This window comes from Ranitomeya variabilis, chromosome 1, assembly GCF_051348905.1.
Source record: "Ranitomeya variabilis isolate aRanVar5 chromosome 1, aRanVar5.hap1, whole genome shotgun sequence".
NCBI classification, from domain to species: domain Eukaryota; kingdom Metazoa; phylum Chordata; class Amphibia; order Anura; family Dendrobatidae; genus Ranitomeya; species Ranitomeya variabilis.
The window spans coordinates 393,435,568-393,463,130 of record NC_135232.1 but is presented as its reverse complement, the minus strand read 5'-3'; the positions used below and the strand labels follow the sequence as shown (position 1 = coordinate 393,463,130).

Genomic DNA, 27,563 nt, shown 5'->3' with positions numbered 1-27,563 from the left:
TTTACAACAACTAAAGAGCATTAAGGAAAAGCAGAAGTGAAGAGTTATACATTCCTAAATGAAACCTTAAGAAATATACAAAATTTTGCATTCAAAGTTTCCTACCACGTTGTTGTACAGTCTCACTCCTGCACATACTGTAGCTGGTAGTGCTGCTGCTTTCTCCCTATTCTCCCAGGTTCACACAGCTGTTTGTTGTCTATGTGCTGTCAGTTTATTTCCACTGAAAACACACTAATTAATACATCACATTCTATGGGGATAACCAAGCAAGTGTTTTTGTTTTTATTCTTTTTACTGACAAATGGTCAGTATAAAAAAAAAGGCATGCCCTAGGAAGGGCCAAAACAAAATATAAAGTTGTTCGATTAGTTTGTTTTTTTTTGGCACAGACATGAGTAAAACATATGGTACAGTTAGTAAAAACAGAAAACTAGACTAAAAACAATGGTTCCAATGAACTGATGAAACACAGTGCTTTTTAAATGTTGGTGAAAACGCATACATGTGTTTTAAAAGGAGCTAATGTGACGCCTATTCAGAAACCTATGGCATGGATTTTCCATAAGAACAAATGAATTATGCTTGGAAAGTCATCATTCCAAAGATTCACGAAGCCCCAATACACCCAACTTATGTACACTGTAACTTATTTTTTCCATATTAAACGTGTCTAAAGTCATTAAAAGGGTTGTCTACTATTAGACAATCACAAAAATACAAAGTTCACTATCTCGAACAAATTGGCTTCTGAAGATCCTCGGCATGGAAAGTAAGGCCTCTTTCACACTTCCGTCTTTCTTTTTCCGTCACAATGCGCAGTTCTGTGCAAAAAAGGGATCCAGCAAATGTTGGTGCTGGATCCGTTTTTTCTCATAGACTTGTATTAGCGACGGCTTGTGACGGATGGCCATCCGTTTCATCCGTCATGCACTGGATCTGTCGTAAAATTGCTGTCCGTCGGGCGGAGACAACGCACAGAGGAACGCTTTATCTGTAGGTCGGAAAATCGCTCAGCGACTGACTGTCAAAAGCAGGAATCAGGCGACGGATGCAGTCTTGAAACTGAGCACGCGCGAAAGAATTTCCCATCAGGGAAATGCTCTCTCTTTTTACTATTGATGCTGCCGGTCTAAGCAGCATCAATAGTAAAAAGAGATAATGTAAAAAAACAATAAAAAAATAAAAAATCATGAAATGCTAACCTTCCGGCGTCCCCCGCAGCCTTCCTGAAATGACCGCTACGTCATCACAGGTCATTGCTCGCAAGGCATTACTGGGAACGGGAGCTGCCGGCAGCATCGCGAGTATCGGGAAGACCGCAGGAAGACAGCAGGGGATGCCGGAAGGTAAGAATATCACGATTTTTTATTTTTTTATTATTTTTAACCTGGGTTGTGTTGTGTATGCGTTTTCGCAGCGGAAAAACGGAGCAAATGATCCGTCTTTTCAACATTTTGACGGATTGTGACTGATTGTAAAAAACGGAAGTGTGAAAGAGGCTAAGAGCTACCGTTGGCGTAAGACGCAGGCAAAGACAATTAAGGCACCTTGTCATTTGGCTATAAATTGGTGAACTTGTATTAGCACAGCTTAAGAGGTTCCAAGTACCGTACATTAAAAATGTTGCATCAAGGCAGAAACTGACACATTATGGACACAGAATGAATGCCATTAACATGCACATATAGCATTAATGTGCAGGTTAATAGCGGTGTGAAGTTGCCTGGCACCTGCACTGAGAGCCCCGCTGCCAGGAGAAAATTAACTTCATTCCTCCTGCCAGACTCAGGCTTTTAGTCATAGGGGTGGGTCGGCAAGGAATAAGTCACCGCTTAGTACAAAGTGTGCAGCAGCTTTAACCGCGACCCCAGCACTGATGGACAGCCAGCTCAGCATCATCCATTGCTATCGCTGATCAATATTCTATCAGAGCGGCATCCACAGTGATGAAACAATAAAGCGGCCACTGATTGCGGTGTAACGTGAGCGCTAGAGCGAATTTCACCTGCCAGGAACAGCAGCTGACACTGCTGGAATGCCACCACTGCAGGAGAGGAGTATAGATTTTTTTTAATTCACTACTGAATCCTGAATTGATAACTGGTTAACAATGTACGATCTACATTTCCATCACAGGTCGCTAAGCAATACATGAAGTCAGGAGGTCATACCAGGCATATACCGGCTGTGTTATATAGCCGACGCGCCAATCGCTGCAGATTAACCATTTAAATTCTACTGTCAATCTCTGTGCACCAGCTCTCATCGGTCCCCTTGACATGGCCACAGGGAATCGATAGACTATCACTGCTTCTGGGGACTGCTGAAGACTACCAAAACTGACACGCTAGTCCTCCTGCGAAGCTCGGCCACATGCGGAGCTTCATAGGGGAAATTTTACTATACTGCAATACTGTGGCCTTTCCAGTAAAAATAAAAAGATGTAAGAGGTTAAAGAAATAATTATTTGATCCCTTGCTGATTTTGTTTGTTTGCCCACTGACAGACATGAACAGTCTATAATTTTAAGGGTAGGTTAAATTTAACATTGAGAGATAGAATATCAAAAATAAGATCCAGAAAATCACATTGTATAAATTATATACGGTAAATTTATTTGCATTTAGCAGTGAGAAATAAGTATTTGATCCCCTACCAACCATTAAAGAGTTCTGGCTGCCACAGACCAGCTAGATGCTCCTGATCAACTCGTTACCTGCGTTACAGACAGCGGTCTTACACAGTCACCATTATAAAAGACTCCTGTCCACAGACTCAATCAATCATATGGAGAAAATTACCGCACACTCGATACTGGTATGATGCAAAAAAGGTATATGCCAAGTTTATTAAAAAAAAAAAAAAAAACATACAAGAAGTTGCCACATTGATATTCGTAGAAAGAACCCAACGTTTCGACCCTCCTGGGTCTTATTCATGGGGTTACTCTGATCCTTGGTACATATATATAACAGTGGCAGTGGTAGAGGGTGTGCAAACGATCCTTTCCAAGCATAACCTTGTTGCAGGGCCAGAGAAAGTCTCTGTGTCCCGGGTGGATGGAGCCTGGTTGAAAGGGCCGTCACGTTAAGGAACGGCCTGTGATGTCTCGTGTCCTGTTTCAGAGTCAGCGGCGCTCCTGCGCCCTGCTGCCAATGCTGTCCTGGTTGTGAAGTCACAACCTCCCCAGCACCTCCTCATCCCTGACCTGAGTGCACACCATTATCCCTACATCACAGACACAATGTTGTGTGTCCGCTTTTTGGGCTCCCCTGGTGGTTGCTGGTGGTACTGGTGACTTGTTTGCACTTTGCTTCTTCTGTTCACCTGCTTCCATCAGTGTTTGGGAGTTTCCTATTTAGCCTTGCTCTCCAGTCATTTCCTTGCCGGTCATCATTGTAACCAGAGCCTTCGGTTGCATGTTCCTGCTACTAGTCTGCTGATCAGCTAAGTGGACTTTGTCCTTTTGTTTTGTTCCTTTTGTCCAGTTTGCAGTTTTTGTAATTCTCTGTAGCTGGAAGCTCTTGCGGGCTGAAATTGCCACTCCTGTGTCATGAGTTGACACAGGAGTCTTAAAGTAATTTCAGGATGGTTTTTGAAAGGGTTTTCAGTTGACCGTGAAGTCCTCTTTTGTATCCTTCTGCTATCTAGTAAGTGGACCTCTCTTTGCTAAATCTACTTTCATACTGTGTGTGTCTTTTCCTCTTAATTCACCGTTATTACATGTGGGGGGCTGCTATCATCTTTTGGGGTATTTCCCTAGAGGTAAGCCAGGTCTGTTTCTTCCTCTACCAGGCTTAGTTAGTCCTCCGGCTGGCGCGTGGCATATAGGAAGCCGTAGGTATGCTCCCTGGCTACTGTTAGTTGTGTGGTAGATTTAGCTCACGGTCAACTCGAGTTTCCATCACCCGAGAGCTCGTTCATTACTTATGTGTTTTTTACGTTCCCTTGCCATTGGGAACCATGACACACAATCAGTCAGACTCCATCCACTGCAACATGGGCAAGACCAAAGAGCTTTATAAGGATGTCAGGGACAAGATCACAAACCTTCACAAACCTGGAATGGGCTACAAAACCATAAGTAAGACACTGGGTGAGAAGGAGACATCTGTTGGTGCAATAGTAAGAAAATGGAAGAAATACAAAATGACTGTCAATCGACATCGATCTGGGGCACCATGCAAAATCTCACCTCGTGGGGTGTCCTTGATCATGAGGAAGGCGAGAGATCAGCCTAAAACTACACGAGGGAACTTGTTAATGATCTCAAGGCAGCTGGGACAACAGTCACTAAGAAAACCATTGCTAACACATTATGCCGAAAAGGTTTAAGATCCTGCAGTGCCTGCAAGGTCCCTCTGCTCAAGAAAGCACATGTGCAGGCCTGTCTGAAGTTTGCCAATGAGCAACTGGATGATTCTGTGAGTGAATGGGAAAAGGTGTTGTGGTCAGATGAGATAAAAATTGAGCTCTTTGGCATTAACTCAACTCGCTGTTTTTGGAGGAAGAGAAATGCTGCCTATGGCCCAAAGAAAACCATCCCCACTGTCAAGCATGGAGGTGAAAACATTATGTTTTGGGGGTGTTTCTCTGCTAAGGGCACAGGACTACTTCAACCCATAAATTGGAAAATGGATGGAGCCATGTACCGTAAAATCTGGAGTGACAACCTCCTTCCCTCCCCCAGGACAAAAAGAAGCATATTAAGGTCAACGAGTGGCCTAGCCAGTCTCCAGACCTTAATGCCTTAGAAAACTTATTGAGGGACTTGAAGCTACAAGTTCCCAAGTGACAGCCTCAAAATCTTAATGATTTAGAGAAGATGTGCAAAGAGGCGTGGACCAAAATTCCTCCTGACGTGCGCAAACCTCATCATCAACTACAAAAAACTTCTGACTGCTGTGCTTGCCAACAAGGGTTTTGCCACCAAGTATTAAGTCTTGTTTGCCAGAGGGATCAAATACTTATTTCTCACTGCAAAATGCAAATAAATGTATATACTTTATGTAATGTGATTTTCTGGATTTTATTTTTGATATTTTATCTCTCAATGTTAAAATTAACTTACCCTTAAAATTCTAGACTGTTCATGTCTTTGTCAGTGGGCAAACTTACAAAATCAGCAAAAGGGATCAAATACTTCTTTCCTTCACTGTACATACACACACATACATATTCCCCACCCTTTCAAAACTTAAAAACAAAAACATAAAAAAAAAGAAAAACTTTGATAGATCCAACCCGTTTTGAAAACCAAGATGCCAAAGTATAAAATTACTGAAAACGTACGATTTAAAAAAAAAAAAAAAAAAGAGGAAGCATTGACTTTATGTCAGTGCCCTCGCCTTCACCCTTCCCAGTAACCAATAAAACGCTATCAAAATGTTACATGTACCCCAAAATGTTAAATATATTTACAGGCCATAAAAAATATTAATAATAAAAAGAAAAATATCGTTAGAGGGTTTTCTTTTTGGGGAGTTTTTTTTTTCTGTTTTATGGCACATTGTACGGTAATGTGAACATTGTTATTCAAAACCACTACTTGCTCCACAAGAAGGAAGCCCTGTATTGGTTAGGGACATTTTTTTTATACATCTTAGAACAAGGGGAGGACAAAACAAAGTGCAAAAATGAAAAATTCTCTTGTCACTCTAGGGTTACTCTTCCCCCTCCCCATGAGCAGGAACTACTACGTGTTTAGGAGGACGTTGTCCACAGCACATAGTTCATTTATTGCATGATGATAATACAGATTATTCTCTTTTCTGCCATTACTGCAGCTTCAAGCTGCAATCTATTCCCCCATCAGTCACCTTTTCACATATTATTTCATGCGAATCCTGGCATCCAAAAGGTCATCAATTTCTATACTATAAAATAAAAAGTTCATTCAGAAAACGTAGAATTGAAGCGTAGTGTGTATAGGCGTGTACCGTGTCAGTCACTGTGCAATCCCCAGCGATCACATAGCACACCAACACTGGAATAGACAGCCCATTTCCTACAATTATACTGCCAACACTTCAGCTGCAGACAAACAAGAAACCCAATACACTGACAACGTGCAAGTCTGTGCATTATCACCAAAAGAATTTACATAGGACTGCAGGTCAGCGTAACTTCGACATTTAAAATTGGTGGACTGCATAGTTTCACACTGAGAGGAAAATGCTTCTAACTAACCCTCTACACGGACTTTAGGCTAGAAATAGTGTGCCATATAAAGACCCCCCGCCATTTATCCAATGCCATCATGCACATACAGATACAGATCATATGCAGACACACCAGCTCAGCTGGAGAGCCAAGGGGCAGCCCCAAACTAACATTTCTAGACTCTTACCTGGAGCGCCTGGGTTTATTTCATATAAGGAACATTACCAGTAAGGTGCAACATGACTCCGAGTGACACCACGAATGCACATCCCAAGTACACGGCGGCAGATTTAGCTTGCTACTAAGTTTAGCCCAGAGGCATCCCACATCCAAAACCTTGCTGGTCTATGCACAGATGATGACAGACCGCCCACAAAGCAGCCTGGGAAGCAATGCTTATACCTCCAGAGGGACCCCAATCAGATCTTGCAGGGGTGGAACTCTGTGGGCAGTGCACAGGTAACTTCCTATTTGGCTCAGGCTGCAACTTTAAGAAAACAGCTGGTGGAAATGCAGGACATTCCTGTACAGCAGCTCCCCGCCTGTGGCTGAGTACATGTGTGACAATCCTTCACACTCCCTAGCTGTTCAATAGCTGAGAGCGCAGCATGGGAGCCACAGGCGGGGATACGTGCAGAAGAGCGAGCGTGACACTAAAGCCTACACCTTCCTGTGCAGAACATCGCTTGTCCCTGACACTTCACGTCATTCACATCAATTCAGCCTATCTGAGCATATGAGGGGATAGAAGGATACGACACCTGCTGCCCCGAATAGATGCACCCCTATCAGCACAGGGAATGAAGACTATATATACCGTTATTTGTAGCAACATGTCCACATCTGGAAAAATACACTTAAGGCTGTGTGCACACGTTCCGGATTTTTTGTGGTTTTTTTTCGTTATAAAAACACGATAAAACCGTGAAAAAAAATGCATCCATTAAGCATCCTATTAATAGAATGCAATCTGCAATTTTTGTGCACATGTTGCGTTTTTTTCTACAAAAAAAAAATGCATCGTGGTAAAAAATGCAGCATGTTCATTCACTTTGCGGATTTTTTTCGTTTTTGCCGCTATATATTGCATCGGGGAAGCTCCGGAAAAGAACTAGAAAAATCCGCAAAAAAAAAAAAAAAAAAAAAACCACAAAAAACGCATGCGGATTTCCTGCGGAAAAAGTCTGGTTTGGGACTCAGGAACTTTCTGCAAAGATTCCTGACGTGTGCACATAGCCTAAACCTTAAAAGGAGGGAGTTGTCCGCTAATTTTTTTGTATCAAATGTCTCGGCAAACCCCAAAAAATTATAAGGAAAAAAAAACAAAACAATTATCTGTCACTCCCCTCTATACCGCTCCTCGCCAGTCTCTTCCAATTAGGAGACCACTGCAGTCAATCAATGGTTGGAGCAAGCGATCAGCTGCATCGGTCACAGATCAGCATATTTTGGAAGATCACCACTGACATTTTTTAAACAGTCTCTGAGCCAAAGCTAGAAGTGTGTTCATAGGGACATGGAAGGAAGGATTTATACTACTTTTCCTGCTAGATCCGTCTTTGGCTCACAAAAATAAAATTCAATATTTTAGTAGATTTTTTTTTTGCCAATGTTTAAGTCCCACACACAGAAATACATGAACATACACCTTGGCATGCTTTCAAAGTTTTTATCCTCTTTATATATTGTAGTCACCATATAGCAGTGTACTTACAACTGCCTTTCTACCCAGCTAATTCTTCAGTTCTTCACTGCTCCATGTAGAAACAGGAAGTCTCTTGTCTCAGTATTTATCAGCCTCCTCAGCGCTGTTTTGAAATGAGCCGGCGCCTGCGCTCTTTTCTCCTGCCTTGGGCAGGCGCAGTGAGCACTGCCCGTCCTCTGTGCTCATATGCAGTCTCTGTGACTGTGCCTGTTCGGCCACCCTGCCTGTGAATCCCAGCCCCGCAGTGAGAATAAATCAGAAGACACTGCGGGGCTAGGATTCACAGGCAGGGCGGCCGCACAGGCGCAGTCACAGAGACTGCATATGAGGAAAGACGGGCAGCGCTCACTGCGCCTGCACCAGGCAGGAGAAAAGAGCGCAGGCGCCGGCTCATTTCAAAACAGCGGTGAGGAGGCGGCACCTGGTGCCAAGAGGATTTGAGTGACAGCTGTGTGGCATCTGCAGCAGGGGGGAAAGGCCTGCCTCCAGGACTGAAGAAAGGTATTTGGGACAAATTACAAAACGGATTATTTCTGCAGTTACAGCACCAATAACTAAAAGTGCCACCCTGTCAGAATGCAGCATTATTGCTGCACAAGGTGGCTCTTTTAGTTTCAAACGCCTGGGGGAGGGGGGGTGACAGGTTCCCTTTAAGGCCTGACACCAGTGCCAGGGTCAAGAATTACTTTGTGGGCAGAGTTAGCACACAATTTGTACGGCCCCTGAAGGATGGTGTAAATATCCCTATGGCCCTTCCTTGAGAAAAAAGGTTCCCCTGCTTTAGATGAACAACTTCTACAGATATATGGATCATTTCCAGATACTTCAAGGTAAACCAGTCAGCAAGATTTCACATCCAAAACTATAAGCGCATGTAGATCTTTCAAAGAAGAGTCCAGTCAAAACTTTACTACATGGCCAGTCCGTTCCTCTGCTACTGAGAAGTTCGTATTTGACTAGATAATAATAATAATAATTTTATTTATATAGCGCCAACATATTCCGCAATGCTTTACAAATTATAGAGGGGACTTGTACAGACAATAGACATTACAGCATAACAGAAATCACAGTTCAAAACAGATACCAGGAGGAATGAGGGCCCTGCTCGCAAGCTTACAAACTATAGGAAAAGGGGAGACACGAGAGGTGGATGGTAACAATTGCTTTAGTTATTTGGACCAGCCATAGTGTAAGGCTCGGGTGTTCATGTAAAGCTGCATGAACCAGTTAACTGCCTAAGTATGTAGCAGTACAGACACAGAGCTATTAACTGCATGAAGTGTATGAGAACATGATGCGAGGAACCTGATTATGTTTTTTATTTTTTTTTTAATGGGCCACACAGGGATCGTTAGGTTAATGCGTTGAGGCGGTAGGCCAATCTGAACAAATGAGTTTTTAGGGCACGCTTAAAACTGGGGGGATTGGGGATTAATCGTATTAACCTAGGTAGTGCATTCCGAAGAGTCGGCGCAGCACGTGAAAAGTCTTGGAGACGGGAGTGGGAGGTTCTGATTATTGAGGATGCTAACCTGAGGTCATTAGCGGAGCGGAGGGCGCGGGTAGGGTGGTAGACTGAGACCAGGGAGGAGATGTAGGGTGGTGCTGAGCCATGGAGTGCTTTGTGGATGAGGGTAGTAGTTTTGTACTGGATTCTGGAATGGATGGGTAACCAGTGTAATGACTGACACAGGGTAGAGGCATCGGTGTAACGGTTGGTGAGGAATATGATCCTGGCTGCAGCATTCAGGACAGATTGGAGCGGGGAGAGTTTGGTAAGAGGGAGGCCGATTAGTAGAGAGTTACAATAGTCCAGACGAGAATGAATAAGTGAAACAGTAAGAGTTTTTGCTGAGTCGAAAGTAAGAAAAGGGCGAATTCTAGAAATGTTTTTGAGATGCAGATAAGAAGAGTGAGCCAGTGATCGGATATGGGGGGTGAATGAATGACTAGATATGCAGGGCCGGCGTTAGGTGCAGGCAGACCAGTCAGCCACCTAGGGCCCCCGCTCCTCCAGGGGTCCCCAGCCAGTGGCCGCTATAGGGCCCCTGAGTAAGAGGGGTCTGGCACCGCCCCCTCCCCGCATCATGCATTCAACTTATCGGCCATCATAGATGCCGATAAAGTTGAAAGCCCTGATGGAGGATTGAGCATCATGTGACGCTCCATCTGCCTGTGTTTCAGTAGTGAAGCTGATGAGATGCTCTGCAGAAGCCAAATCAGCTGGGTAATGAGGAGGAGAGGTAAGTATTGTGTGGGTGTGTGTGTGTGTGTGTGTCTGCTGCAGGATAGTGGTGTGAGGTGGTTGTATACTGGTGGTTTATACTGTGCGTGGAGGGACTGCACTATACTGTGTGGGACTGCATTATACTATGCATTCTAATATGTGTGGGTGGCTGTATGTTGTGTGTGTTCGTGGGGAGCTGCATTATACTGTGTGTAGGGCTGCATTATACTCTGAGGGGGCTGCAAGCGGCATCCATGTGCCCATGATGATTTTATTGCCTGTTGTCCCTCCACACTCTCCAGCTACTGCAGTGCAAGGTAGATTGCAGTGCTCATTTTGGTATTTCTTTATGGCTGTTCTGTTTTGTGTCGATCTCCAGGTTTAATCCTGTTCCTTGTACCATTTAGTTATTCTGGTCCTTCCTAAGTGACAACACTCTCTGCTTACTTCAGTCTTAACCCATTCATGCTCAGCCATGGGAGCTGCTTGAGTATGTCCACTATTTACAGTAAGTGGCACTTCTACTTAGAGGGACTTTATTGTGTCTACATTTTTTAGCATTTTGGTTTCAGGGCACTTGTGGGGACAGTTTCAATTATAGATTGTGATTGTACACTTTCATAACTTGTCACCCATGCTCAGGATTTATTATTAGTCCTCTATTTTTTTTTTTTTTTTATAATTGCATGTTACAATCTAGGGTCTAGGGGCCCCTTGGTTTTTTTTGCATTTCTTGCCTATGATCATTATATAATGCATGGGGGGGGGAACACTGCTTTGGTTTTAAGTTTTAAACTGTTATTGTTAATAAAGTTTAGCCTTTTTATAAATAGCATTTTGGTGTGCATTCCCTACAGTTGTACTTTTTCCTGTGTTGTCCATTTTGCCTGCCACTGGCATTGCACCCGCTTATTAATAGACCAACCTTCATTAGTAGTGTGCCTAGGCTCCACTATTGAAGCTGCATTTTACTGTGTGCGGGGGCTGCACTACAGGTCCTTCTCAAAAAATTAGCATATAGTGTTAAATTTCATTATTTACCATAATGTAATGATTACAATTAAACTTTCATATATTATAGATTCATTATCCACCAACTGAAATTTGTCAGGTCTTTTATTGTTTTAATACTGATGATTTTGGCCTACAACTCCTGATAACCCAAAAAACCTGTCTCAATAAATTAGCATATCAAGAAAAGGTTCTCTAAACGACCTATTACCCTAATCTTCTGAATCAACTAATTAACTCTAAACACATGCAAAAGATACCTGAGGCTTTTAAAAACTCCCTGCCTGGTTCATTACTCAAAACCCCCATCATGGGTAAGACTAGCGACCTGACAGATGTCAAGAAGGCCATCATTGACACCCTCAAGCAAGAGGGTAAGACCCAGAAAGAAATTTCTCAACAAATAGGCTGTTCCCAGAGTGCTGTATCAAGGCACCTCAATGGTAAGTCTGTTGGAAGGAAACAATGTGGCAGAAAACGCTGTACAACGAGAAGAGGTGACCGGACCCTGAGGAAGATTGTGGAGAAGGACCGATTCCAGACCTTGGGGAACCTGAGGAAGCAGTGGACTGAGTCTGGTGTGGAAACATCCAGAGCCACCGTGCACAGGCGTGTGCAGGAAATGGGCTACAGGTGCCGCATTCCCCAGGTAAAGCCACTTTTGAACCATAAACAGCGGCAGAAGCGCCTGACCTGGGCTACAGAGAAGCAGCACTGGACTGTTGCTAAGTGGTCCCAAGTACTTTTTTCTGATGAAAGCAAATTTTGCATGTCATTCGGAAATCAAGGTGCCAGAGTCTGGAGGAAGACTGGGGAGAAGGAAATGCCAAAATGCCTGAAGTCCAGTGACAAGTACCCAGTCAGTGATGGTGTGGGGTGCCATGTCAGCTGCTGGTGTTGGTCCACTGTGTTTCATCAAGGGCAGGGTCAATGCAGCTAGCTATCAGGAGATTTTGGAGCACTTCATGCTTCCTGGCACCTGCTCACAGTGCCAAAACCACTGGTAAATGGTTTACTGACCATGGTATTACTGTGCTCAATTGGCCTGCCAACTCTCCTGACCTGAACCCCATAGAGAATCTGTGGGATATTGTGAAGAGAAAGTTGAGAGACGCAAGACCCAACACTCTGGATGAGCTTAAGGCCGCTATTGAAGCATCCTGGGCCTCCATAACATCTCAGCAGTGTCACAGGCTGATTGCCTCCATGCCACGCCGCATTGAAGCAGTCATTTCTGCCAAAGGATTCCCGACCAAGTATTGAGTGCATAACTGAACATTATTATTTGATGGTTTTTTTGTTTGTTATTAAAAAACACTTATTTGATTGGACGGTTGAAATATGCTAATTTATTGAGACAGGTTTTTTGGGTTATCAGGAGTTGTAGGCCAAAATCATCAGTATTAAAACAATAAAAGACCTGACAAATTTCAGTTGGTGGATAATGAATCTATAATATATGAAAGTTTAATTGTAATCATTACATTATGGTAAATAATGAAATTTAACACTATATGCTAATTTTTTGAGAAGGACCTGTATACTGTGTGTGGGGAAACTGCACTATACTGTGTGTGATTGTGGGGGTGGGGCCTGCATTATACTCTGAGGGGGGCTGCAGTATACTCTGAGGGGGGCTGCAGTGTTCTCTATCAAGGACCGTGGTGAGTGCATTTTACTATATGTACTATAGGAGACCTGTATTAAAGGACTATCTGCACCAATGATTCCTCAGCCGGAGTAAGGGTTGGATGTTGCGTACTTCTGCAGCGGCCAGATGTTACAGCATAGTGGATGGGATTTCAAGAAATCTCATGCCCACTATGCGTGCACAGATGCTCACAGCTCACCCGATGAGACAGACATGCGGCGTATCTTTCCATTTATCTTTCTTTGTCTCCGCAAGATAAAATTTCACCCGTACAATGTATTGGACGCAGTAAATCTGCACGGCTCAGTGAACACATGCGGATTCATCTGCGTTCAACAGCCGGCAGCTCTTTGGATTCAGCGGACATGTGCTGCGTATAAAGCGCTGCCAATTACTGAACGTGTGCACATACCATAAGGAGGCCGGGAACAAGCATCGAACGACTTCAATATTGTCGATCACGCTCGTTCAGCAGCCTGAACTTAGCGCTTGTAAATACAACAGAAATGTTTCTGTGTGATGGTGTAATATGTTAGCATTTGGGGCCCCACTTTAAACTTTTGCTCAGGGCCCCACTTTGTCTAAAATCGGCCCTGTAGATATGACAATGGTTATGGTAGAGCTGGAGCCTCTGTCACTCCAGGTCTATTTCCCACTCAGCGCCGCCACCACCCAGTTTACAATGTGCAGTCAATGTCTCTAATCTATGCTTGAGGACCCAATTTTCCCAAAGTGCGCACTTTTACTATTTTACTAAGGATGTAAATCCCAGCGGGCTCAATTTATGTGTAATAAATCTTCCAGGTCTAATAAACAGATTTCATTGAAAGACATATGTCCTACTTAATAGTTTATAACTTACAATGGCATTTATAGAAGTGGAAAGACACATCACGTAATTACCACCTAGTTTTCTTGGTGAGGTTTAGTAAGTAATAATAATAATAATTTTATTTATATAGCGCCAACATATTCCGCAGCGCTTTACAACTTATAGAGGGGACTTGTACAGACAATAGACATTACAGCATAACAGAAATCACAGTTCAAAACAGATACCAGGAGGAATGAGGGCCCTGCTCGCAAGCTTACAAACTGAGGAAAAGGGGAGACACGAGAGGTGGATGGTAACAATTGCTTTAGTTATTTGGACCAGCCATAGTGTAAGGCTCGGGTGTTCATGTAAAGCTGCATGAACCAGTTAACAGCCTAAGTATGTAGCAGTACAGACACAGAGGCTATTGACTGCATAAAGTGTATGAGAACACGATGCGAGGAACCTGATAATGTTTTTTTTTAATTTATTTATTTTTATTTTTTTTTATTAGGCCACACAGGGATAGTTAGGTTAATGCGTTGAGGCGGTAGGCCAGTCTGAACAAATGCGTTTTTAGGGCACGCTTAAAACTGTGGGGATTGGGGATTAATCGTATTAACCTAGGTAGTGCATTCCAAAGAATCGGCGCAGCACGTGTAAAGTCTTGGAGACGGGAATGGGAGGTTCTGATTATTGAGGATGCTAACCTGAGGTCATTAGCGGAGCGGAGGGCACGGGTAGGGTGGTAGACTGAGACCAGAGAGATGTAGTAGGGTGGTGCTGAGCCATGGAGTGCTTTGTGGATGAGGGTAGTAGTTTTGTACTGGATTCTGGAGTGGATGGGTAGCCAGTGTAATGACTGGCACAAGGTAGAGGCATCGGTGTAACGGTTGGTGAGGAATATGATCCTGGCAGCAGCATTCAGGACAGATTGGAGTGGGGAGAGTTTGGTAAGAGGGAGGCCGATTAGTAGAGAGTTACAATAGTCCAGACGAGAATGAATAAGTGAGACAGTAAGAGTTTTTGCAGAGTCGAAAGTAAGAAAAGGGCGAATTCTAGAAATGTTTTTGCGATGCAGATAAGAAGAGCGAGCCAGTGATCGGATGTGGGGGGTGAATGAAAGCTCGGAATCAAGGATGACCCCAAGGCAGCGGGCATGTTGCTTGGGAGTAATGGTGGAACCGCACACGGAGATGGCAATGTCAGGCAAAGGTAGGTTAGTAGAGGGAGAGAACACGAGGAGTTCAGTTTTTGACAGGTTCAGTTTCAGATAGAGGGAGGACATGATGTTAGAGACAGCGGTAAGACAATCACTGGTGTTTTCTAAGAAGGTCGGAGTGAAAGCAGGAGAAGAGGTGTATAATTGGGTGTCGTCAGCATAGAGATGGTATTGGAAACCAAATCTACTGATTGTTTGTCCAATAGGGGCAATATACAAGGAGAAGAGGAGGGGGCCTAGGACTGATCCTTGAGGAACCCCAACAGTAAGGGGAAGGGGAGAGGAGGAGGAACCAGCAAAACATACAGTGAAGGATCGGTCAGAGAGATAGGAGTAATACTAGAATCTCCTTTTCTGAAGAACACAATATTCTCCAGCTCTCATTATTATCTTCTGATTCTCTGCCTATAATCTTGTTCTCACAGTCTGAGGATTTCCTAACATAATTTCTGGCAAATTATAACAATGCAAATCACATTTCGTGTCCGCAACTGGAAAACCAACTCTGCAGCTGTTCACAGATTTCACAGAGAGTGGGAGCTCAGACATTCTCAACTTTACTGTTCTATGGCCGAGGCTGATTAATGGGGTTTTCCACAGGATATCAAAACCACCATTTTCAGTTGTGCGCCCAAAATCAGTTATCACCCATCATGTCAATAAGCAAACAACAACTGATTGTTGAGGGCTCCACTGGCTACAGAAAAATGGTGGTTTCGATATCCTGTCGTCAGGACCGAATGGAACACCATGATCTCACATGACCAATTGAGCTCCATTAAGAATGTACGAGGTGTACCTAAAAGCATAGTCTTCTGGAGGGTGGGGCGCCGATGACTGTAAGTGGAACAGTTCCAAGACAGTATGTAAGCCGATGCTGTTGGGGAAGGCTGCATTTGGCTCCAGTGATACTTTTTTCCCCCCTAACAAGTCATGCAATCTTTCACTTGTTTTGTGGTGGCCGATTCACATGATCAATGTGTGGCTATGAAGTTTTTTTTCCCCGATTTAGGAAAAGAAGAATTAGAAATGGCTGTTGCAATTCGCAAATTTTGCTGCAACTCATTTTGTGACCAATTCCTCTATTAAAATTAGCTGACAGGACCTTCATAAAATACTAGTCAACTCCACGAGTTCATTAATGGACCGACGGCGATCTTCCAGAAGGACTGAAGGGTGAATTTTCACCAGATCGAAAGGTCGAAGGACTTCTGGTACAAGAGAGTGATCATCAATTGACATGTCATCTGATTTAAAATGATAGGACCATTCATAAACTTATGTTCTACAATGCTTTTTTCCTCAAAAGGAAACAAATCTTCATGACTGCACATTGTTAATGTGAATCAGCCATCACAAAATAGGCAAAAATGTCAACTAAAAAAAAAAAAAACCACTGAATCCGAAACACAATCTTGATGGCTGGCATGCCCGACTCAGAACGGTTCTGCAACCATCACCTAGAGGCGGCAGACTGTACCACAAGCATCCCAGCCTCCAAGAGAGGAGGTGAAGGACTTGCAGTGCAATACAGAACTTACAGCATGTACACTCAGTATTTCTTGCACTGTAATAAGCCCAACGGTATGTTCACACAGGGAGAACACACACTGGTTTTTCACCTGGTAAATTCATAATATATTACAAATCTCATTCACGCACAGCTAAAAAAAAAAAAAAAAAAAAAAACCAAACAAACAAAAAACAGTGCAAAATTGGACATAAATTGACCAGTGTGTGGTTTGTAAATCCACAGCATATCGAATTTTATTTCTTATATTCCAAACTGAGACGAGGAGATTCTGGCAACTAAATGAGAAAGGGTTCTATACAGTTAGAGCAGTCAGATTTTTGAATGCACTACAGCAACAGCTAGTAATGGCAGGCACTAACAGCATTTTCAAAATGCTTTTCTCACAACAAATATTATTATGGGTTATAAATACCGTAATCTAGTTATAGATAATGTGGCTAGGCCACTCCATGACCTTAATGTACTTCTTTTTGAGCCACTCCTTTGTTGCCTTGGCTGTATGGGTATTCCAACAAGACAATGACCCAAAACAGCCACGACCCATTTTTAATGTCCTTGTGGAGGGAAAGAGGTTGTCACTCAGGATTTTACAGTACATGGCTCCATCCATTCTCCAATTGATGCAGTGAAGTAGTCCTGTGCCCATAGCAGAGAAACACCCCCAAAAACAATGTTTCCACCTCCATGCTTGACAGTGGGGACAGTGTTCTTTGGGTCATAGGCAGCATTTCTCTTCTTCCAAATACAGTAAAGGTACCTTCACACGAAGCGACGCTGCAGCGATAGCGACAACGATGCCGATCGCTGCAGCGTCGCTGTTTGATCGCTGGGGAGCTGTCACACAGACCGCTCTCCAGCGACCAACGATGCCGAGGTCCCCGGGTAACCAGGGTAAACATCGGGTTGCTAAGCGCAGGGCCGCGCTTAGTAACCCGATGTTTACCCTGGTTACCAGCGTAAAAGTAAAAAAAACAAACAGTACATGCTCACCTGCTCGTCCTCCAGCGTCTGCTTCCTGATACTGACTGAGCTCCGGCCCTAACAGCAGAGCGGTGACGTCACCGCTGTGCTTTCACTTTCACTTTAGGGCCGGTGCTCAGTAAGTGTCAGGAAGCAGACGCTGGGGGACGCGCAGGTGAGCATGTACTGTTTGTTTTTTTTACTTTTACGCTGGTAACCAGGGTAAACATCGGGTTACTAAGCGCGGCCCTGCGCTTGGTAACCCGATGTTTACCCTGGTTACCAGTGTAAAACATCGCTGGTATCGTTGCTTTTGCTTTCAAACACAACGATACACGGCGATCGGACGACCAAATAAAGTTCTGGACTTTATTCAGCGACCAGCGACATCACAGCAGGATCCTGATCGCTGCTGCGTGTCAAACTAAACGATATCGCTAGCGAGGACGCTGCAAAGTCACGGATCGCTAGCGATATCGTTACAAAGTCGTTTCGTGTGAAGGTACCTTAAGTCGAGTTAATGCCAAAGAGCTCAATTTTTGTCTTATCTGACCACATCACCTTCTCCCATTCACTCACAATCATCCAGGTGTTCAATTGCAAACTTCAGACTGGCCTGAAGTGAGATTTTGCATGGTGCCCCTGATCGATGTCGATTGACATTCATTTAGTATTTCTTCCATTTTCTTACTATTGCACCAACAGATGTGTCCTTCTCACCCAGCATCTTATGGTTTTGTAGCCCATTCCAGCTTTGTGCAGGTCTATGATCTTGACCCTGACCTCCTTATAAAGCTCTTTGGTCTTGCTCATGTTGTAGTGGTTAGAGTCAAACTAATTGAGTCTGTGGACAGGAGTCTTTCATAAAGCGGACTATGTTTTTAGGCAGCTGTCTTTAATGCAGGTAACGAGTTGATTAGCAGCATCTAACTGGTCTGTAGGAGCCAGAACTCTTAATGGTTGGTAGGGGATCAAATACTTATTTCTCACTGCAAAATGTAAATACATTTATACAATGTGATTTTCTGGAATTTTTTTTATATTCTACCTCTCAACGTTAAATTTAACCTACCCTTAAAATTACAGCCTGTTCATGTCTTTGTCAGTGGGCAAACTTACGAAATCAGCAAGGGATCAAATACTTATTTCCTTCACTGAATACTACTAGCATTGCTCCATTTGTAGGATATATAACACGGCTACCATAGAAGTGCACATGTACTCTTCTGTTTCATCGTAGAAGTCCATACAAAATAAACAGAGCCTGACAGAGCTTATGTGGCAGTGTATTCTGGCTATTCAGGTCCTGCAATATGGAGCCATGTAAGCATGGTGCTATAGTGGGTCATTCAGCTGCCGGCACGATGAAAACTAAATCTCCGAGCAGTCATAAATACTCGGAGACCACCTAAGCGTGCTCGGGAAAACCCGAGCAATGAGTACACTCGCTCATCACTAGTTTTTAGCCTCAGTGTTTCAGCATTTTTTCTGAAATGCAAAAAAATTATGGCCATTTCTCAAGCTTCTATCAAAACAGTAAATGGGAAATGGACCGTACACAAATGCCACCAGAGTACTCGCTATTGCAGGTCTATAGATCTAATTGCACCCGATTAGGAAATGGGCCTCCTTTATCTCCTGTGCCCCTGTGCAGTTGCACCAATATGTCCGATACGTCCACCCCTGCATCCAGACTTGTACTGAAATATACCCACCAGTGAGAATAGCCAATCATTTTGTATACACTTATTAGGGAACACTGAGTTAATGGGGTTTCCAATGTCGGTATCCTCATCTCTTGGCCAGAGTGGTTACAAAGAGCATTGTCTCGGTCTGGAGAATGGAGCAGTCGTGCAATACACAAGACAACACAATGATCTGAATGAGCCAAAACTCAGTTTCCTTTCTGGTGGAGCTTAAAGGGGACCCAGTCACCAGGTTTGGCCAAAAAGATACGGCCATCACCTTTCAGGGCTTGTGTACAGCATTCTACAATACTGTATATCTGCCCCCAACCCGACCTGCATGTGGATGATGCGTCTCCTCGGCACAGCACTCCTGCACAGGCGCATTTCTCTGTCCTGTTGAGGGCATAGCAAAGCGCTGCAGTGCGCAGGTGCCTAGAAAGGTCAAAGAGCCCCGGCGCATGCACACTGCAGTACTTTACACTGCCCTCAAGAGAAGGGCGCCTGCGCAGGAGTGCTGTGCGAAGGAGACTGTGTGGATGACAAAGGGACGCGTAATCCACATGAAGCAAGCGGGAGGATGGAGTTTGTAAGACGATGGGAGGCGCCGAACCAAGACCAGCGACACCCATCGGACCAGACTGGACCACCCTGCAGGTGAGAATAATACAAGTTATTTTCCTTCTCTTACAGGTCGGGTTGGGGGCAGACATACAGGTGACAGGTTCACTTTAAGTAGTATGTGTATATGCTTCCTGATGGCTAGGGGTTCTAGCATGACAACACTGATCAGCTTACTGCAAGGGACCCCAGAACAAGTAGGGATTGTAAAAAGAGAAGCCCCTGCTCCTTTGTGCAGAACACACCACTGACATCATCACATCAGGAAAGTAGAACAGGAGATTAGAATATAAACAAACTGGTTTTCCTCACCTTGTCTTATACCTCTCACACCCTGGAGATTTCATATTCTGACACTAGACAGCCACACCTACACATCTATCCTCAGTGTACATACACCCAGGGTGTTATTAACCATCCGTTCATGCTCAAAGTACACGGCTGCGTTATGGAGCGGAACGGCCAGGGTGTGCAGGGACCTCCACCACAATGTGGTCATATTGCTACACTCCCTTTCGGAAGTTTAGGACACAGGATTTTTTTTCTTCATTGTTGCATTCCACGAGCTGGCCCGGGACTATTGTATTTTTCGGTCAACATAGTTCTATGAGGGCTTGTTTTTGCAGTGTAGGATTGCATTTTCAACAGGGAACATAGGATTCAGACATAGCCTTAAAAGGAATCTGTTAGCAGGTTTTTGCTATTTAATCTGAGATCAGCATACTATAGGGTAAGTGAACCATATTCCAGGGAGGTGTCACTCATTAGGCTATGTGTTATAGTTTCAATACAATCGGAGTTTTATCAGCAGGAGATTAGCACTGACTACATCACATGTGCACAGCAGTCAGGCTAAACCGTGTTACCCCATCCCCACCACTGAGAAGCAGCTGACAATGTGCACAGGGAGCTGACAGTCAGGGGTGTGGGGTGGGGTTATATACAGTTTATCTGACCAGTGCTACATCTACAGCAGAGAAACAGGTACCCTATCACAACTGATGCCTGTCCGACTGCTGATCCTTTTGTTCTCCAAAGATGCCAACAGACATGACTGGCAGTGATGCTCTCAGCTGAGTGAGCGATCCTGTGTATGGACTGGACAGTCAAATTGTTTGCCCAATAGGCCAGAAAGCTGTCACCATGCAGAAAGTTGGCAACGCAACAAAAGCCACTGAATTTGTACACTTAGGAGTTGCGTTACACATTTCTGCATCATATTTGTCATTTTAAAAGGGTAATGTATCACTTATTGTTAATAAATTAATATTGTGTTTGATAACATGTAAAAACAGATGAAACTTTAGTGTAATTTTTTTTAAATTCATTTTATGCAACTACTGGGGACTGCCATTTCTCTTTGCTTGTGTGTCACTCCACCACACTTACCCCAAGCACAGACGGCACACATCGGGAATAGAAGACAAGGGTCAGTCTTCTGTGCTGGGACCGTATCTTCCAAAGACATACTGATAGGGAATTTAGATTGTGAGCCCCATTGGGGACTGCGATGATAATGTCTGTAAAGCGCTGCGGAATATGCTAGCGCTATATAAAAATAAAGATTATTATAATTAGCATGTGCAGTAAACGGCTGGAGGGGCAGCCTGGCTCCATGCTTTTTGCTCCACTCATCCCCAGGACCTGTGACTTCACAGGGAGATCCTTGCTGCTCCTGAGTAAATCTTCAGCAATTTTTGTGCACACATTTAGATCACAGTGCAGTCACTAGCCAAAAGCTTGATTTATTTTTTAGTTGGGTAAGGGAAGAGGCGCAGCACAGAAAAAAAAAATCTGCAATTATAGGCCTTTTTTATGTATTTTAGAATGTATGCAGTTCACTGAGAAGCATAAAAATGTGTTACCGGGAATCTGTCAACAGGTTTCTACTATATAATCTCATGGCAGCATGCAGTAGGGGCTGAGGCACTGATTTTAGCGATGTGTCACTTATAAGGCTGTTTCTATAGAATGAATGTTTTATCACCAGGAGATTATCACTGCTGGGACAGTGTACAGGAGCCCTGGTCTGACAAGATCACTGTCAGACTATGCACATAGAGAGCCTGGTGTGGGTGAGGTAACTGGGCTCTGCTACATCTAAAAACGGTGTGTCACAACTACTGCACCCAGTAAACTAAGGCTGCTTTCACACTAGCATCGGCACGGGGCCGTCGCTATGCGACGCACGACGGTTGCGACGTGTACCATACATCGCAATGCGTCACTAATGTTAGTCTATGGGGAAAAAAATGCATCCTGCAGACAACTTTGCAGGATGCGTTTTTTCTTCTAAACGACGCATTGCGACGTACAGCCAACAAAGCTAGTGTGAAAGTAGCCTAAGTTGTACATCATTGGACTCAGGGTCTCTTTTCCTACATTGCCCTGCTCTCATGTCGTAGCAAAAACCTGCTGAAGGATTCCCTTTAATAGTATTAAACAGTCCAGTCACAAAAACAGTAAACATGCATAGAATGTGTTGTTTTTTTTCCAGGTTTAAATATTTTTGCACAATAATAATTTTTATGAAACAAAAATGTGCAAGATATTCTTAGAGACACACCATTGTCTGTGCAGTCATTAGTGGATTGTTTTATCATGGTACAAGTTGTGCGTTTGTTTTTTTTCTGTTTGTTTTTTTTAAAGGGAACCTGTCACCCCCAAAATCGAGGGTGAGCTAAGCCCACCGGCATCAGGGGCTTATCTACAGCATTCTGTAATGCTGTAGATAAGTCCTCGATGTATCCTGAAAGATGAGCAAAAGAGGTTAGATTATACTCACCTGGACGGGCGGTCCGATCTGGTCCAGTTCGGGGCCTCCCATCTTCATAGGATGACATCCTCTTCTGGTCTTAACGCTGCGGCACCGGCGTACTTTGTCTGCCCTGTTGAGGGCAGAGCAAAGTACTGCAGAGCGCAGGTGCTGGGCAGACAAAGTAAGCCTGCGCCAGAGCGTGAAGACCAGAAGAGGACGTCGTCTGATGAAGATGGGAGGCGCCGGACCGGACCGCGACACCCATCGGACCGGACCGGGACCGCCCCTGGGTGAATATAATTTAACCTCTTTTTCTTATCTTTTAGGATACATCGGGGGCTTATCTACAGCATTCCAGAATGCTGTAGATAAGCCCCTGATGCTGGTGGGCTTAGCTCACCCTTGATTTTGGGGGTGACAGGTTCCCTTTAACCCCATATGACGTACTATCTCGTCAAGGTAACCTGGGACTTAATTCCCAGTGACGGGATAGTACGTCATATGCGATCGGCCGCGCTCACGGGAGGAGCGCGGCCGATCGCGGCCAGGTGTCAGCTGACTATCACAGCTGACATCCGGCACTATGTGCCAGGAGCGGTCACGGACCGCTCCCAGCACATTATACCCTGGCACACAGCGATCAAACATGATCGCAGTGTTACGGCGGTACAGGGAAGCATCGTAAAGGGAGGGGGGGGGCTCCCTGCGTGCTTTCCTTAGACAATTGGTACAAGGCGATGTGCTCACCTTGTACCGATAGTCTCCTCCCTGCAGGCCCCGGATCCAAAATGGCCGTGGGGCTACTTCCGGGTCCTGCAGGGAGGTGGCTTACCAAGTGCCTGCTCAGAGCTGGTAAGCCAGGAGCCCTGCACGTCAGATCGCTGATCTGACACAGTGCTGTGCAAAGTGTCAGATCAGCGATCAGTCACTATACAGTGATGTCCCCCCCGGGACAAAGTAGAAAAAAAAAAAAATTAAATGTATAAAAAAAAAATCCTAAATAAAGAAAAACAAAAAAAAACATTGTTCCCATAAATACATTTCTTTATCTAAATTAAAAAATAAAATAAAATAAAAAATAAAAGTACACATATTTAGTATCGCCACGTCCATAACGACCCCACCTATAAAACTGTCCCACTAGTTACCCCTTCAGTGAACACCGTAAAAAAAAAGCAAAAAAAAAAGCAACGCTTTATTATCATACCATCGAACAAAAAGTGGAACAACACGCAATCAAAAAGACGGATATAAATAACCATGGTACCGCTGAAAACGTCATCTTGTCCCGCAAAAAACGAGCCGCCATACAGCGTCAAAGAAAAAATAAAGTTATAGTCCTCAGAATAAAGCGATGCAAAATAATAATTTTTTCTATAAAATAGTTTTTATAGTATAAAAGCGCCAAAACATAAAAAAATTATGTAAATGAGGTATCGCTGTAATCGTACTGACCCGAAGAATAAAACTGCTTTATCCATTTTACCAAACGCGGAACAGTATAAACGCCTCCCCCCCCAAAAGAAATTCATGAATAGCTGGTTTTTGGTCATTCTGCCTCACAAAAATCGGAATAAAAAGCGATCAAAAAATGTCACATGCCCAAAAATGGTACCAATAAAAACGTCCCGCAAAAAACAAGACCTCACATGACTCTGTGGACCAAAATATGGAAAAATTATAGGTCTCAAAATGTGGTAACGCAAAAAATATTTTTTGCAATAAAAAGCATCTTTTAGTGTGTGACAGCTATCAATCATAAAAATCCGCTAAAAACCCGCTTTAAAAGTAAATCAAACCCCCCTTCATCACCCCCTTAGTTTGGGAAAAATAAAAAAAAATAAAAAAATGTATTTATTTCCATTTTCCCATTAGGGCTAGGGTTAGGGCTAAAGTTAGGGTTAGGGTTTGGATTACATTTACGGTTGGGATTAGCGTCAGGGGTGTGTCAGGGTTAGGGGTGTGGTTAGGGTTATGGTTGGGATTAGGGTTAGGGGTGTGTTTGGGATGAGGTTTCAGTTAGAATTGGGGGTTTCCACTGTTTAGGCACATCAGGGCTCTCCAAACGCGACATGGCGTCCGATCTCAATTCCTGCCAATTCTGCGTTGAAAAAGTAAAACAGTGCTCCTTCCCTTCCGAGCTCTCCCGTGCGCCGACAGAGGAGTTTACCCCAACATAATGTCAGGACTCTGAACATTTTTTACCTTTTGTGCATTACTGCCCTTTTTTCAAGATGGCGTCTTTGGTCTCATGTGCACTGTGTCTCCTGCTATAAATCTCCACCGCAGCCTTCAGTCTGTGCTAGAGTATTCTGCCTTGCATCCAGCTCCTGACCTCTGATTACTCCCTGGCTATACACCTGCTCCTGTGAACCTGTGTGGTGATCCTGCTACTCTGCTCTGAGTTCCTGCTGCATACACAAGTTTCCAGTAATCCTCCTTCATCTGCTGCTCGTGTTTACTTCATCTGCATTTGCTGGACATGTAAGCTGTTGCTGCTTTGCAATAACCTGAGACCATTAACCAGGCCTCCCTGGTTGAGCTAAGATATGATTTGAACTGCCTAATAAGCATATCTATCTGTGCCTGGACTAAGACAAGGATTTATTTGTGTCAAGTATCCTCAAGAATAACTGTGCTTCATAGACTTTCTGCTTGTTTGCATTTACCTCTGAAGTTTCCTATAGACTGCTAAGCTGCGTTTATTATTTGCACCAAGTGTTGTGGACTTGAGTTTCTCTCTGCACCTGTTTGAATCACCGTGTGATAATATAGACTTTACCACTTATAAAACTGTGTCCTGTAGTTGTCTTGTTCCACGCAAAGAGTCTCCTGAGTTATCCCCTATAATTATTACACATATGGGGTATCAGCATACTCAGGACAAATTGGACAACAACTATTGGGGTCCAATTTCTCTTGTTACCCTTGGGAAAATAAAAATTTGAGGGCTAAAAAAACATTTTTGTGGGAAATTTTTTTTTATTTTCACGACTGCGTTATAAACTGTAGTGAAACACTTGGGGGTTCAAAGTTCTCACAACACATCTAGATAAGTTCCTTGGGGGGTCTAGTTTCCAATATGGGGTCACTTGTGGGGGATTTCTACTGTTTAGGTGCATCAGGGGCTCTGCAAATGCAACGTGACGCCTGCAGATTAATCCATCTAAGTCTGCATTCCAAATAGCGCGCCTTCCCTTCCGAGCTCTGCCATGCGCCCAAACGGTGGTTCCCCCCCACATACGGGGTATCAGAGTACTCAGGACAAATTGTACAACAACTTTTGGGGTCCAATTTCTCCTGTTACCCTTGGAAAAATACAAAACAGGGGGCTAAAAAATAATGTTTGTGGAAAAAAAAGGATTTTTTTATTTTCACGGCTCTGCATTATAAACTGTAGTGAAACACTTGGGGGTTCAAAGCTGTCAAAACACATCTAGATAAGTTCCTTAGGGGGTCTACGTTCCAAAATGGTGTCACTTGTGGGGGGTTTCAATGTTTAGGCACATCAGGGGCTCTCCAAACGCAACATGGCGTCCCATCTCAATTCCAGTCAATTTTGCATTGAAAAGTCAAACGGCGCTCCTTCCCTTCCGAGCTCTGCCCTGCGCCCAAACAGTGGTTTACCCCCACATATGGGGTATCAGCGTACTCAGGACAAATTGTACAACAACTATTGGGGTCCATTTTCTCCTGTTACCCTTGGTAAAATAAAATAAATTGGAGCTGAAGTAAATTTTTTGTGAAAAAAAGTTAAATGTTCATTTTTATTTAAACATTCCAAAAGTTTCTGTAAAACACCTAAAGGATTAATAAACTTCTTGAATGTGGTTTTGAGCACCTTGAGGGGTGCAGTTTTTAGAATGGTGTCGCACTTGGTTATTTTCTATCATATAGACCCCTCAAAATGACTTCAAATGTGATGTGGTCCCTAAAAAATATTGGTGTTGTAAAAATGAGAAATTGCTGGTCAACTTTTAACCCTTATAACTCCCTAACAAAAAAAATGTTGGTTCCAAAATTGTGCTCATGTAAAGTAGACATGTGGGAAATGTTATTTATTAATTATTTTGTGTGACATATCTCTGGTTTTTTCACAAATAAACGCAAGTTATATAGAAGAAATTTTACCACTATCATGAAGTATAATATGTCACGAGAAAATAATGTCAGAATGGCCAGGATCCGTTGAAGCGTTCCAGAGTTATAACCTTATAAAAGGGACAGTAGTCAGAATTGTAAAAATTGGCCCGGTCATTAACGTGCAAACCACCCTTGGGGCTTAAGTGGTTAAACAAACATTTTAGGGTAAGTGCCCATGATCCGGAATAGCAGCGTTTTGGACACAGCTCACAAAACGTTGCATTCTAGGTTACAGGGGATGGGATTTCTAGAAATTATATGCCCACTGTGCTATTTACCGCTGTGTAAACTCACCTGCGGTGCGGGTTTATGAGCCGCACATGCCAATTACTTGCAGTGGAGATGCGCGCCTCCGCTGTGTAGTCGCACCCATAGTCATTCATTAAATGCAGTAAATCTGCACAGTAAAGTGAACACATGCAGAATTTACCCGCGTGATTACAACACAGCGTTTTGGATGCACCGAAAATTCACTGCTAGATCCCGATTGTGGGGACATAGCCTTAAGGTACCGTCACACTCAGCGATGCTGCGGCGATATAGACAACGAGCCGACCTAAACTAGATCGCTGGAGCGTCGCTGTTTAGGTCGCTGTAGAGACGTCAAACACAGCAACTCCAGAACAATGCAGGAGCGATCCAGTGACGTAACGGCGACTCACTTCTCGTTCTCGCTGGTTGTTAGCTCCATGTCAAACAGCCGGAGTGTACTGACTGGCTAAACATGACGATACACGCCGACCTGGCGACGAAATAAAGTTCTGGACTTCTAGCTCCGACCAGCGATGGCACAGCAGGATCCAGATCGCTGCTGCGTGTCAAACACAACGAGATCGCTATCCAGGACGCTGCAACGTCACGGAATGTTGTCGTTCTCTTTGCAAAGTTGCTGAGTGTGACGGTACTTTTAGAGTACATAAAAATTGCTGAACAACTTTTTCGGAAGATGGGAGTGGGAAAATGTGGCTTGTTTCATCAAGTCAAGTAAAATAAAATAAAACAACTTTTTTATGGAAAATGCTTTTCATGTAATTTTTTTCCATTGACAACAACCAGGGCTGTGA

The 27,563-nt window shown here is 43.7% G+C and overlaps 1 protein-coding gene across 5 annotated transcripts in view; it reads right to left on the bottom strand.

Annotated features, from left to right (window-relative positions):
- Window positions 1-27,563, bottom strand: part of KANK1 (KN motif and ankyrin repeat domains 1) — a 356,154-nt gene that overhangs the window by 153,725 nt on the left and 174,866 nt on the right. The window contains exon 1 of one of the 5 annotated variants that reach the window (XM_077249103.1): window positions 6,353-6,539. The exons of the other annotated variants lie outside the window; for them this stretch is intronic. The gene's annotated coding sequence lies outside the window, so the exon portion shown is untranslated. Of the gene's footprint in view, window positions 1-6,352; window positions 6,540-27,563 lie in introns of those variants that run through there. 5 annotated transcript variants of the gene reach the window in all.